This window comes from Pieris brassicae, chromosome 5, assembly GCF_905147105.1.
Source record: "Pieris brassicae chromosome 5, ilPieBrab1.1, whole genome shotgun sequence".
In the NCBI taxonomy this organism is placed as follows: Eukaryota; Metazoa; Arthropoda; class Insecta; order Lepidoptera; family Pieridae; genus Pieris; species Pieris brassicae.
In genome coordinates this window covers 13,796,454-13,809,826 of record NC_059669.1, presented here as the reverse complement: position 1 = coordinate 13,809,826, position 13,373 = coordinate 13,796,454, and the positions used below count along the sequence as shown (strand labels likewise).

At 38.3% G+C, this 13,373-nt stretch overlaps 1 pseudogene; it reads right to left on the bottom strand.

The window, feature by feature from the left end:
• The window catches only part of LOC123709528, a 33,579-nt pseudogene extending 24,058 nt beyond the window's left edge, over positions 1-9,521 (bottom strand).
• Positions 9,522-13,373: the final 3,852 nt, after the last annotated feature.

Below are 13,373 nucleotides of genomic sequence, written 5' to 3'. Positions count from 1 at the left end.
TGTACACCCGGACAAAATGGGGTGAGATTCATAATACACAAGTCACGGAAAAACAATATAGAGAGCTTCATAGGAACAACAGAACGTGTAGCAACTCTCAACAGGAACATTGAAGATATCAATTATACAAGTATACGCACCCACAGAAAAAGCAAACGAACATGATATTGACGAATTTTATAAGATCATAGAAAAGGCCTTTGAAACAACACACACACACACACATCATTCTAATGGGAGACTTCAATGTAAAAGTTGGAGTCCCCAGAGAAAACGAATATCTAGCAATGATACAATACGGAAACCGCGAAAGAAACGATAAAGGTCAGAGACTGGTTAACTTCGCGATAGAACATGAATTAACAATTATAAATACCTGTTTCAAGAAAAAACAAAACAGCAGATGGACAGTACAAGAACGAGATCAAATCACCCAAAATTGTTTCAAAATATAGAAGTTCTGAACCTAAACTACGCATCAGACCACCGTCATATTAGGTGTAAAATAAGGCTTTTTTTAGTGGCTGCAATACAGTCCATTTTTTAAATATAATAATTCTAGATAATTCCCCGACTATGTAGTCGTCGGAGGTATTTAATAGCTTACGTATGGTATTCCTAACCCGGATGATTAAACACTACTATCTATTTCTATTAACAACTTTTTTTATGACTTTTACAGCAAATCCCAGAAAGATGCCTCTTAACCTAATGTTGAACATTATTTCCCTCAAACTCGCCTCTGTCACCTCCATGCCCATAGCTTGTTCAGTGTTATATCTGTCGTATCCATAAATTGGACAGTCGGTCAGAAGATGCAACACCGTCTCTTCAGCTGTATTGCTACAAGGACAGGCAGCACTTTGTCTAACCCTGAACCTGCAAAGATACGACAAGAATCCACTGTGACCTGTCAACATCTGGGTAATCAATCCCGTTGGTTTTATTATTAGTTATCGAAAAGGCCGAAATAACGTTTGGAGAATAAGGCTTACCACGCAAAAGAAAAATAGGACTAACTTCACAAATAATAAGCGTTTTCTAAGGCAGTTTTTGCCGCGCACCACCACTATGTGGAACCAGCTGCCCACTGAAGTATTGCCGAACCAATTCGACTTGGGGTCCTTCAAGAAAAGAGCGTACCAATTCTTGAAAGGCCGGCAGCGCACTTGCGAGCCTTCTGGCAATGTGAGTGTCCATGGGCGGCGGTATCGCTTATCATCAGATGAGCCTCTTGCCCGTTTGCCTACTATTACATAAAAAAATAAAATAAAAAAAAGGCTATCCAAAAAATATCACCAACTACAGACCAATCAGTTTGTTACGAAATATATACAAACTTTTTGCATCTATTATAAATAATAGGTTAAGTCCGATAATAGAGGCAAAACAACCTGTAGAGCAGACAGGTTTCAGAAAAGGGTACTCTACTATCGTCCACATCCACACCATTGAGTTAGTTTTGGAGAAATATCAAGAGTTTCAGAGACATCTTTACATAACTTTTGTTGATTATGAATAGCTTTCGAACAGTCACACACATATGACAATGCTTAAAAGAACAAGAGGTGCCGGATAAATAGATATAGGTGATTATAAGCATATACAATAACAACAAAGGAAGAATAAAGCTCGAAACTTTAGGCCCTGCCTACCATATAGAAAGAGGGGTAGACAAGGGGACCCATTATCACCCACTATTTTCATAACCATACTCGAAAATATCATGAACAAGTTAGATTGGAGTAAAACCGGACTCTGTATAAAAGGTGGACTTGGATTGAAGATGAGATTAAGGAAGACTAAGATAATGACTAATACACGAATACGACCTATAACTCTTAATTGTAACCAGTTAGAATATGTAGAAAATTATACCTACCTGGGAAAAAGAATAAGTTTCGAGAAAAACAGATACATTATAGAAATATAGAAAAGGGTCCAAGAAACCTGGAATAAATATTGGAGCCTAAAAGAAATATTTAAGAGTACCTTACCAATAGCTCTCAAGGCTAACTCGTGTCTGCTTCCCAGATTAACTTATGGAAGCCAGACCTGGAAATTCTCTACACTGAGAATAAAATCAATGTATGTCAAAGAGGCTTAGAGCGAAGCATATTAAACATAAAGAAAATGGACAAAATAAGAGACAACAAAGATAAGAGCCGTCACTAAAGTTACAAACGCTTTAACTTTTGTTCAAAAACTGAAATGGAATTGGGCTGGCCATGTAGCTAGAATGTCTAGCAGAAAGTGGACCAAACGAGTTATCCAATAGAAAGGACCACCAGGCAAGGGGCGGAAGGGGATATCCTTAGACCGCTGGGAAGATGACCTAAAAAGATCAGCTGGCATAAACTGGCACTCCATAGCACAAGACCGACAAAAATGGGCATTTTTGGAGGAGGCCTATACCCAAACCGGAGTTCCTGTTAATTCATAAATAAATAATGTATATATATGTCGCAGATTCAACGCGATTAATAATTGCAAAATTGGTGTTACTACCGTCGTCCGACATTATAACACAGTCAGTGCGCACGTCCGGCGCAGGCGTCAGTCGCGCCACTGACATTTGGTAGATCACACAGACTAGGTATTGTCAATTGTCAACGTTGACAGTCTACCTTACCTTACCACACCGCATTCTACGACTAACTTCAGAGTGGCGGGAATTTTAAAATATTCATTCTCCGACACGGCCATTCTGACGGCCAACGCGCTCTCGCGTTGTATCTTTGTCACTCGGCCAGTCGGTATGTCGATACTACAACACCTCAGTGTCACAGCTTTAGGTGCCATCCGATAGTCTACAACATTTGATCAGCGTAAAGCGTAGCAGCTTTCAACGAACTGATTGGTGTTGTCTTTTTCCGGGACAAAGCGACTGAGCTTTCAATCCTCCAGCGCCTTAAAGCGTAGTAGCTTTCAAAGTATTCAGACAAAGCGATACAGCTTTCAGTCCAATTATGTAGAAGCATGGTAGGTTTCAAAGAGCTCGGACAAAGCGACTTAGCTTTCAATCCTCCAGTGACTTAAAGCGTAGAAGCTTTCAAAGTATTCAGACAAAGTGACATATTATTCAGCCCGATTATATCTTAAAGCGTAGTAGCTTTCAAAGTATTCAGACAAAGCGATACAGCTTTCAGTCCAATCATGTTGAAGCATGGTAGGTTTCAAAGAGCTCGGACAAAGCGACTTAGCTTTCAATCCTGCAGCGGCTTAAAGCGTAGTAGCTTTCAAAGTATTACAACTTTATTGCACAGCATATCGTTAAGCTTTCAACACTTCTTACGAGCAGCACATCGAACACATTGCAAAGCGTCCACCTTTCAGCATCGATACTGGTAAAATAGATCTCAGGCTAAAATACAGCAAAGCGTCCAAGCTTTCAGCAACAATACTAGGCCATATTAACGCATAGCGTCTAAGCTTTCAGCATCAATACAAGGACAAATAACTGCAAAGCATCTAAGCTTTCAGCATCAATACAAGGACAAATTACTGCAAAGCTTCTAAACTTTCAGCATTAGGACCATTTAGGCAGATCATTAGGACAAAGCGATGAGGCTTTCAATCCAACATTGTCATTCATCATTTAGAGAAAAAAAATAAACCCTCTTTACAATGAATAATGATCATAAATTGTATATTGATTAAAACACTATCACGATCGAGATCAACAAAGTTAATCTCGGCTTAATACAATAATTCAGTTCAAATTATTAAACAGCACCCCCAAATTTACGAAGCAAATTACCAATTGAAATCTGTTACAATGATAGAAAATTAATAATTTATGGATACTATGGGGTGAAGACATTCTGACATTTCAGGCAGACCGTCCCTCAGATAATGGCTCACAAATGTAACGATCATTCGAACATAACTTTGTAATTTTACAGGGACCATTGAACTTCTCACTAATTTTGTTAATTATTCGGGGGTTCTTTTGTACTAGCAACAAGTCGCCTATTGCAAATGGATGAACCGTGGCTTTATGTGAATCATACCGTGTTTTGCGTTGCCCGCTCGTCCATCCTGCTTTTAGCAAGATCGCGCATCTCAATTAAACTGTCCTCATTATTATCTTGGTTCGCGTCAACTGTGAGAAAATTTAGCCGAGGGGGATTTTTGTTCATACCAAATTATCGTGATTTTCAGCAATGGTGAAGCAGTTTGTGAGAACCGACATTAGTCGCTCTACCTGCCCATTGCCTCGACTAACACCACTCGTCACCTCATGAAACTCAATAGACCATTCATTACACAAGTTTTGGAAATTACTTCCGGTGAACGAAGTCATCTTATCAGAGATGATACGCTTACGCGTTCCGAACGTCGTCAAATCTTTAACAACGGTCAAGTAACAAAATTTCGTAGAACCGTCAACGATAACGATAACGTACTCTTTAGAAACCCTCCCGCAGTTTCGAGCTCGTAACTATGATACCTACTTTCTACATCAGTTCTCTGACTAAAGTATCCAATAACCTTTAGCTGATTATCAAATTTTTGAAACAAAATTGCACCATATCCGTTTGAACTTGCATCTGTGTGCAATTCAATTGGTTTACTGGGATCAAATATGGTTAAAACAGGTGCAGAAGTGAGGTAACCTATTACAGTAGAATGAGCTTTGGTATGTTCGGGTGTCCAGCTGTTCGGATATTAGTGGTAAAGGGTAACTATCGCGCACAGTGTTGGAATTGAGTTCCCTAAAGTCCACGCAAAGACGGTCAGACCCATCCTTCTTCTTGACAAGCAAAGCCGGACCAGAAAAAGGTGAGGAACTCTCACGAATTATACCTTCACGTTCTAAATCAGCTATTATTTCAAGCACCACGGCGCGTTTAGAAGGGGCCAGCCTACACGGCCGTCGCTGCACAATTTTATCGGGGTTCCCCAGCCCTACTTGCATTTTACCAGTTTTAACAGTAGTGTTAGAATTGCCACTAGTAAAATTAGCTTTATATTCCTCCAGTATCAATCTCAACCCATCAACATCCTCTTCGCCAGCCAAATCAGTATTAATTTGGTCCAGTACTGAGCCTGTGTTTATAGTTAGGCAAACGTTAACATCGCGAGCAATTCTAGCACCCTGACTACTAAGAGTAAAAATCAAACCTCGTCCTAAACATTTCTCTACCTAAAATAATATCATATGGAATCAAATTGGAATCAACAAAATTAAAAGTAACTTCGGTGTGAAATCCATCAAACTCGGCACAAGTCGTTATCCCTTGATAAGAGAAACATGGAGCAGACCCAATTCCGGTGAGACGGGTAAACGAGATTTCCTTTCCATCAGACAAACAACTAGCAATCTCCCCTTTCATTAACGGACATTCTGAACCACTGTCAATCAGCGCCCGTAATTTACAACCGGAAGTAACGGGAGGCAGAGCAAACGTTAACAGATCTCGCCTTTGCCGAATCGTTTACAGACACCTTAAAATTCTCCTTTCGTTGCTTTTTGAAACACGTAGATTCAGAATGTCCAGTTTTTAAACAATAAGAACACTGTACATTAGTTGGCCTATCTGGGGATTTAACAGTAGGTGGTGCACGAGATTGGGCAGGTTCTTTTCTAATTTTATCCCGCATTAGCAAACATAGTGACAACGACATGTATTCGTATTAGGCCCGCTCAATCTCGGACGCTTAGAAACCGTCATGATACGTACTCAGATGTCGATCGAGTAAGGCGAAAGAAGTGGGTGTATTTTTCAGCAAATCTGTACGTACCTGGACATCAGTAATGCCATAGATCACAACTTCAATTTTGTTGGACTCACCCCATCCAGTATCTAGTCGGTCTATAGGCGCCAATTTGTTTGTAGAATACTCGACGTACGTCACGGCCTGGTCACTTGTGTACTCCACCATATCACGAAACAAATCGTGAAATCTTCTCGTCGTAACAAACTGGCTAGTCAGCCGATCCCTCAATTCAGTCCAAGTTTTGCACAGTGGATATGAACGCGTAGTCCACCTTTTAGTGCGGCCTTGTAGGTGCGTGAACGCACCTTTCTTGTTTCGTAGTCGCTCCAGGAATTATTTTCATGTGATGTTCAATCTCTTCACACCATTGTGACGCAATGAATTGACACTCATCTGGATCAAAAGATGGCAGAAATATTTCACTCGAGCGCAGTTTCCTAGCAGCTGCGGCAGATGTACATGGCTGCGGGATAGGATCCTGGAAGCTGGTATCATATTCTTGAGGAATAATGACCACGCCTCGGGTGATGATAGCGTGCCACGTTCATTGCGGCTTGACGTGGACGGATCGTTAGCCACTTAGTCCGGAGTTGCATTAGGCGTGAAATATCACGGCCGTTGCTGCAGTCACGGAGGATGAGTTTGGGAGCGATCCCACTTCTGATGTCGCAGATTCAACGCGATTAATAATGGCAAAATTGGTGTTACTACCGTCGTCCGACATTATAACACAGTCAGTGCGCACGTCCGGCGCAGGCGACGTTCGAAACTCAAGTGACTAAAGAATTCACTAACTGCCACGAAACAGTCGCGCCACTGACATTTGGTAGATCACACAGACTAGGTATTGTCAATTGTCAACGTTGACAGTCTACCTTACCTTATCACACCGCATTCTACGACTAACTTCAGAGTGGCGGGAATTTTCAAATATTCATTCTCCGACATATTTTACTAACATAATGTAGCTTACATTACATAACAGAAATCATTTTTTTTCTGTAATATAGCAACTACCAACTATTGTAAAACAGGAAATAAAAAGGCTTATTATTATTATAATTCATTAATAGCGAAAGGCAACAAGGCGTTAGTTTCACTCGCCACAAGTCAGTCACCAAGTAGCAGTGGATTATAATATTTATTTATTAGTTATATGAATTACAATTTCCTCGCTATATTGCGATACTTTTTCGTTAAGCGAGGGAAGCACCCGCTCTGGCGTGACCGGTACTATCTACCAGGCGCCAACTTAAATCTTTAATTAGCGCACTTAGTATTGACTTTTGTTAACACAGCTTTTACCCATTAAGAAAACACTTTTTAAATGGATTTTTTCCGCCGTTTCACGTGCTTTACAGCGTGCGTGGTCACGGTGACTGAAGACAAAAGGTATTGAATGTCAAAAGTATCACAGCTGTAAAGAAAGTTGTGTTATCTGTATTTATTACCCCGAAGTTGATATCGACTAAAAGATGACGGGTTTTTGCAAAAAATGAGTCACGGTATCCTCACTTGTTGTCACGCACTTGTTCCCCAAGAGTCTCCAAAGGAAACAAAATCGAGTTTGTAAGAAAGACTCATATATTTTTTCTGTTTCATTTTTTTTGCCTGCTCTGCGGCTGCCCCAGATTTCTTGCTAGTCCAAAGGAGGTGCGACGGGATTATATTTTAATAGCCAATGGTTTGTTAAATAAAGTTTATATATAATTTTTTAACTGAGTTTGTTATAACAGTTTTCTTATATTCTCCTCTGCTAGCTTGCATAGTGATGCTTTCGATCCCGCTTTGGCAGATTACTCCACCGGTGCTTCCATCTCTTACAATTTCCAGTAAGGCGAATGGTGTTAGAGACAAGCCCAGGTTTTGTTGATACCAAAAGAGACGCAATGGACTGTCGGTCCTTCGTGTTGGGTCTCTTTCCCTCGTTTTTTAAGGTTGACATCAGGTTTCCGGGCAATGTGGCTGATATCTTGCAACACTCTTTGGAGTCTAATTTTATTTAAAAATGTACTTACCCGGTAAGACCCAAGCCGCCATTAATATTAGCGCCATAAACACACGACTTCTCGGTCTCCGATAAACAGGTCCCAAGGTAGACGCCCACTTTTTTGCCAGAAAGGTATTCACAGTTTACACCTGCAATATATACACTGTGTATAAATAACTTAAAAGCTCAATTGTTTAATTTATAAAATAGTAATTAAAATATGGCGTAGAAATTAAGACAAATAATACAAAAAACAATGACTAATATATGTAATCTCGTGCTGGCACTGACTCAAAGCACAACGTACAACTCATGTATGTCGAAACCATTAGGTTTTTGATACACGGGAGTCACAGTTAGCTAAATCTATAAAACTAGCTAACTCTTTATTCATAATAAAGAGTTTGACTTTATGTCAAAAAGAATCGCCAAGATTTTGTCCTCTTTTTACAAAATGTTTATAGGCACCTGCAACCATTATATCATCCTCATCACATGTAAAATCAGTTATTATATATTATATAGTACTAGTTGATCTAGTGTGCCTCTCATCCCTGAGGTCGTAGGTACTATCCCCGGCTGTGCACTAACGGAGTTTCTTTCTATGTGCGCATTTAACATTAGTTCGAACGGTGAAGGAAAACATCGTGAGGAAACCGACTTGCCTTTGACCCAAGAAGTCGACGGCGTGCGTCAGGCACAGAAGGCTGATCACCTTATTGCCTATTAGATTAACAAATTATCATAAAAGGGATATGTATAAATCTGAGGCCCAAACGTAAAAAGGTTAAAGCGCCATTGACTTTTTTTAATATAAAATACTTCTAATAATAATAAAACCAGATTTTTTGGCAGTCACAGTTTCTTTTTAAATCAGATAGGATGTAAATTATAGGTATAAGCAAGTGTTGACCTAGTAGCTTCGATCGCAGGCTGTGCACCAAAGGACTTTATTTCAAATGGAGTTTGTCTGTGCGCATTTAACGCTCACACGTATAGGAAAACATCGTGTGGACACCGGCATGCCTTAGATGAGTCGACAGCCTGTGTCATCACTGGGTTTTAGATTTAAATTTTTATAATACACTACAACTTGCAAGAATCAAAAGGAGAAGTATAGTATTAAAACAAAACCTGCATCGTAAATAGCCTGGTACGATTGTTACAAGATCTTTCTAGACATGCAATCCATGGTATAGGCCTGGCGATAATGCACCCTAAAGAACTGAGCATCGAAGTGTTCTATGTCGGGTGCTTTGCCAATGTTGTCAGTTATTTCTGGATGGTTGTAATCCCAACGCGGATTTTCAGCGGATATAGGGTTGACCTGGAAAACAATGTTATATGTATTTGTTATATTTACAGATCAAGACATCCCCCACAGGTCTTGTACTTTGAGTTTATTAAGCAGCTTGTGAGTGGGATATCGTGGTAAGACAACTTCTTTAACATGCTGTTCCCAGGATAAATTTTGATCAAGTAAAACCCCCAAATCGTGAAATAAGCCTGCCAATAATTGTTACTTTACTCGTTTTATTATTTAGGATTTATTAGTACACACAAAATTTTGACTCCAGTCAACGAGACTTGACTGATCGTAGATTTGAAGACCATCGGCGTATAAATTTAGTTAGTTAAATAAATACAACAAAATAACCACCTTATTGTATAGCAGATCCGAGAGCTCCTTTACACTGCGACAGTCGGGGTAGAGTCCTGACATACCAGAGATGACAACCGCATCGTCAAGACCGGCCTCACACTCATCTTTCTTTGAACCGACGAAATCTTGAGGTTTAGGCACCATCTATGCAACAGAAACGCCATGATCTATATCAAAATTGTACATTATAATATACAAAAAACACTTTTTTTAAATAAAACATTTTTTTAATATGTGTCATACTTAACCCTTTACTGTATATAGAATTTTCACTAACCAAATTCAATTGCAAATCCCAGACAATTTAAATAAATTACTATAATTTTATTCACAATAACATTGTAAACTCCTTAAAAACGCAGGTCATTCAACTAAGCAATCGATTACTTTTTCTTGAAAATAGAATGCAATATGTGGAAATTACAAATATTTGTAAACTAGAACAATAAACCTATAGATCCAACGTGTGTACGGAACTACCCATGGCGGTATTTTGGCCCAACTACTCTTTCTAACATACATAAATGACCTCCCAGATGCTATACATCAGAACGGTACACTATTTGCTGATGACATTACACTTATAATAAAAAGTAAAAACGAACAAGATTTAAAAAACAAGTTTAAAAAACAACAGTTTCGAAATTCTATGCAGACGTTGTTGCTTCGGCTTCATCGGCCCCTTCTGGTCCGACTACTCCTTATTCCAGTCCCTATAATTGAACAAGCCCTTCTAAAAGCCCCACACAGTCATTTAGGAAAACAGTATCATGAAACCCAAAGCTCGTCCCAGAAATACTAGTAAGGGATACGATTAAAAAGCGCATGCAGAGCTTATTGAAAATTACAGCAACATTCCTTCCTTTTCTACAGGTTGTCGCAAAAATTATAATGATTTGTCAGAAATCATAACAAAGGATCTCATAATTTCTATAATTCAATACCTTTCACAATCTGACATAATTAAAATACCGTTCAACGATGCCACTTCTTCAAAAAGTTTTTTAACTCATGGACAGACAGGACCATCCACGAAACCAGTCTCTGGTGATTCAATGGAACTGCCGGAGTATTAATAGTAAAAAAAGTGACCTAATTTTTTTATTGAATAATTACAAATCATTTGCTGTGTCTCTTCAAGAGACTTGGCTTCGTCCTGGATTCAATTTTAGAATCCCAGGATATATCTGTCTTAGAGAAGACAGAACATATGGGTATGGTGGAGTTGCACTAATTCTTAAGGGAAGTGTGCCCTTTGTCCACATACCCATGCCTAATCACAGTGATAAATTTTCCATTATTGCTGCTAGTGTAAATAATATTTGTATTGTAAATATCTTATAACTAAAACACGTAAATTATTAAAACAAAAACGATTCAATGGGTGGAAATCTTTTTGTGCTTCAATTTCACCAGACATTTCTTCATCTGAAGTTTGGCAAAATATTCGTAAATTCAGATCTGCTTTTAAACCTCAAAGGTCTCGCTTTATGGATGGCAATACAGTTTATTTGTTTCTTGACAAATTAGCTCCACCATATGTCCCATCTATAGAAAATATTTCTTCTGACTCACAGCCTTCTCTCTTCTCCCAGCATGATAGTAGCGATTCATTCATTTCGTTTAGCCTTTCAGAACTCAAAGGGGTTCTTTCAAAACTTAGGGACTCAGCCCCAGGTTGTGATGGAATTCCATATTATTTTCTACAAAACCTGAATGACACATGCCTTTCTTATTTTCTCAGTTTAATTAATTCTATCTTAACATCAGGTAATATTCCTTCATCATGGAAAATCCATGAAGTTATCCCTATACATAAGCCCAACAAACCGATTAATGATCCAACATCATACAGACCAATTGCATTAGCTTCAGTTATTTCCAAAATTTCTGAACATTTAGTTAAAAATAGATTAGAATGGTTTATTGAGAGTAAAGGGTTACTATCTCAAAACCATAATTATGTAAGTAATGCAATTTAAAAATAGAACGCAAGAACAGAGTGTCTTCCATTTATTAGAGACTGACATGTCTTAGTAAACCTGTATTAAAAATAAAAAAAATGTATTAAAGTCAGTATTGGATGTTACGGAATGTCGTCACAGGCCTTTATCAGGTTACACCTGTGTATCTTACATCTTAGGATTATATTTAAAACCTCACAGTCTGTAGACTAAACTTATGTTAGAATTTAATTTCATAGATTTAAATAAACTAGCTTACAAGTATTTTAATATTTGATAAAACGCTTTGCAACAGCCAATATAGCACTTATTTCTACAGTTGCAAAAAATGTAGGAGTAGGTATGACGTTTATAAAGTTCAAAAGGCCAAACCCTGAAACCAAAGTTACAAAGTATATCATAGTTTTTACTTGGTTTGGGATGTTAATTTAATGGAAGAGAAGTTTAGTACATCGAAATCAACAAGCACAGGCACTACCGAATCCAACCCGTAGACATATTCCAGAAACATCCACTCTTTAGGGGATCAGGTATATCTAAGTAATTTAATTGTGAATTAAATCTAGTAAAAATTGTTTTACAGTGCTTGCCTATACTAAAGAGGCTGTCTAGTGAGTACTAAACAAGTGATATAAACGTGAAATTGTTATATGTGTTACGTCGAACGATCGAAATTTGTTTAGGAATTAATATTTATTGTCGAAGAGGTCACCGCCGAAAATATATTGAACTTTTTCCTTCGCATGACTCCGAAATGATAATATTATGTGAAAATGATTGTGGTCAAAGTTCCGTGAAGCATTGCAACCGGTGGCCTAGATGGAGTGGATCATTTATTATGAATAATTGTTTCATATGCTGAATTTGCATCTCTACTCTAAACTATCGTTTAAAACTAGCGATTGACTAGAAACGGCCAGAATTAACGCGAGATGTTGTGTTCCAGCAGGACCTGGCTTAGGCACGTCTGTACTGAAACAGAAACTCAGGGAGCTTAATTGGCACCAAGTGAAGATGGTGAAAATCCATTATTAGAGTTTTCCGCCAATCAATATCAAGACTTACATGAGAGGCTTTATAAAAAATAATGGCGCTACAATCTTTTTAGGTCTAGGCCTCAGATTTCAGTATCTGTTTCATGATCGTTTGTTAATCAAATAGGCAAGTAGGTGATCAGCCTTCTGTGCTTGAAGCACGCCATCGAGTTTTTGGGTCTGAGACAAGCCGGTTTCCACATCATTCCACGGCACATAGAAAGAAAATCCATTGGTGTACAGCCGGGGATCGAACCTACGATCTCAGGGATGAAAGTCACACGCTGAAGCCACTAGGTATATATAATAACTGATTTAACATGTGGTGAGGAGCATGATAAAAGGGTTGCAGGTGCTTATAAACATTTTGTAAAAAGGGGACATAATCTTGTCGATTTAAAGATAATAAATGAAACTAGTTTTTTACTAATTCTTTATTTGTACTAAATAAATAATATCTATTTTCTAATTAGTATGCAAGCTACATCCAGGAAACCAGCCGTTTTGATAATATCAATCGGCCATCTCGTGAGCGGTCTTCCTCTGTATAGTTCCCAATTTTTTCATTCCCTATTCCTGCTTGTATAAAATTACGTTCGGTATTTTTAGTTTACTCATCAAGCAGACGTAAATAGATTTCATTTGTATAGATTTAGAAGTGTTTGCTTGTGTTATACATAGCTTTATGAATTTCAGTCGACGACAGTAAACGTCGTGGACGCTGAGAAGAAAGCATAATTTCATAAAGTAACAAGCAGGATCGTAAGGAAACGATCACAGACGCTGATTTTATTCATTTTTCAATAAGGAATAAACTTATTAATAAGACTTTCACATTGTGCACAGTGAGGTGTCTTTAAATCCTTAAGATTTGCTAGCTTTGACTTGATAACATGACTAATACGCTAATGATACAAGGAACGAAAAAGTTATCACTGAGGAAGGTAATAGGTTTAGCTTATAAGCTTCGACAAAACACAAACGCCTCTTAGAATGAA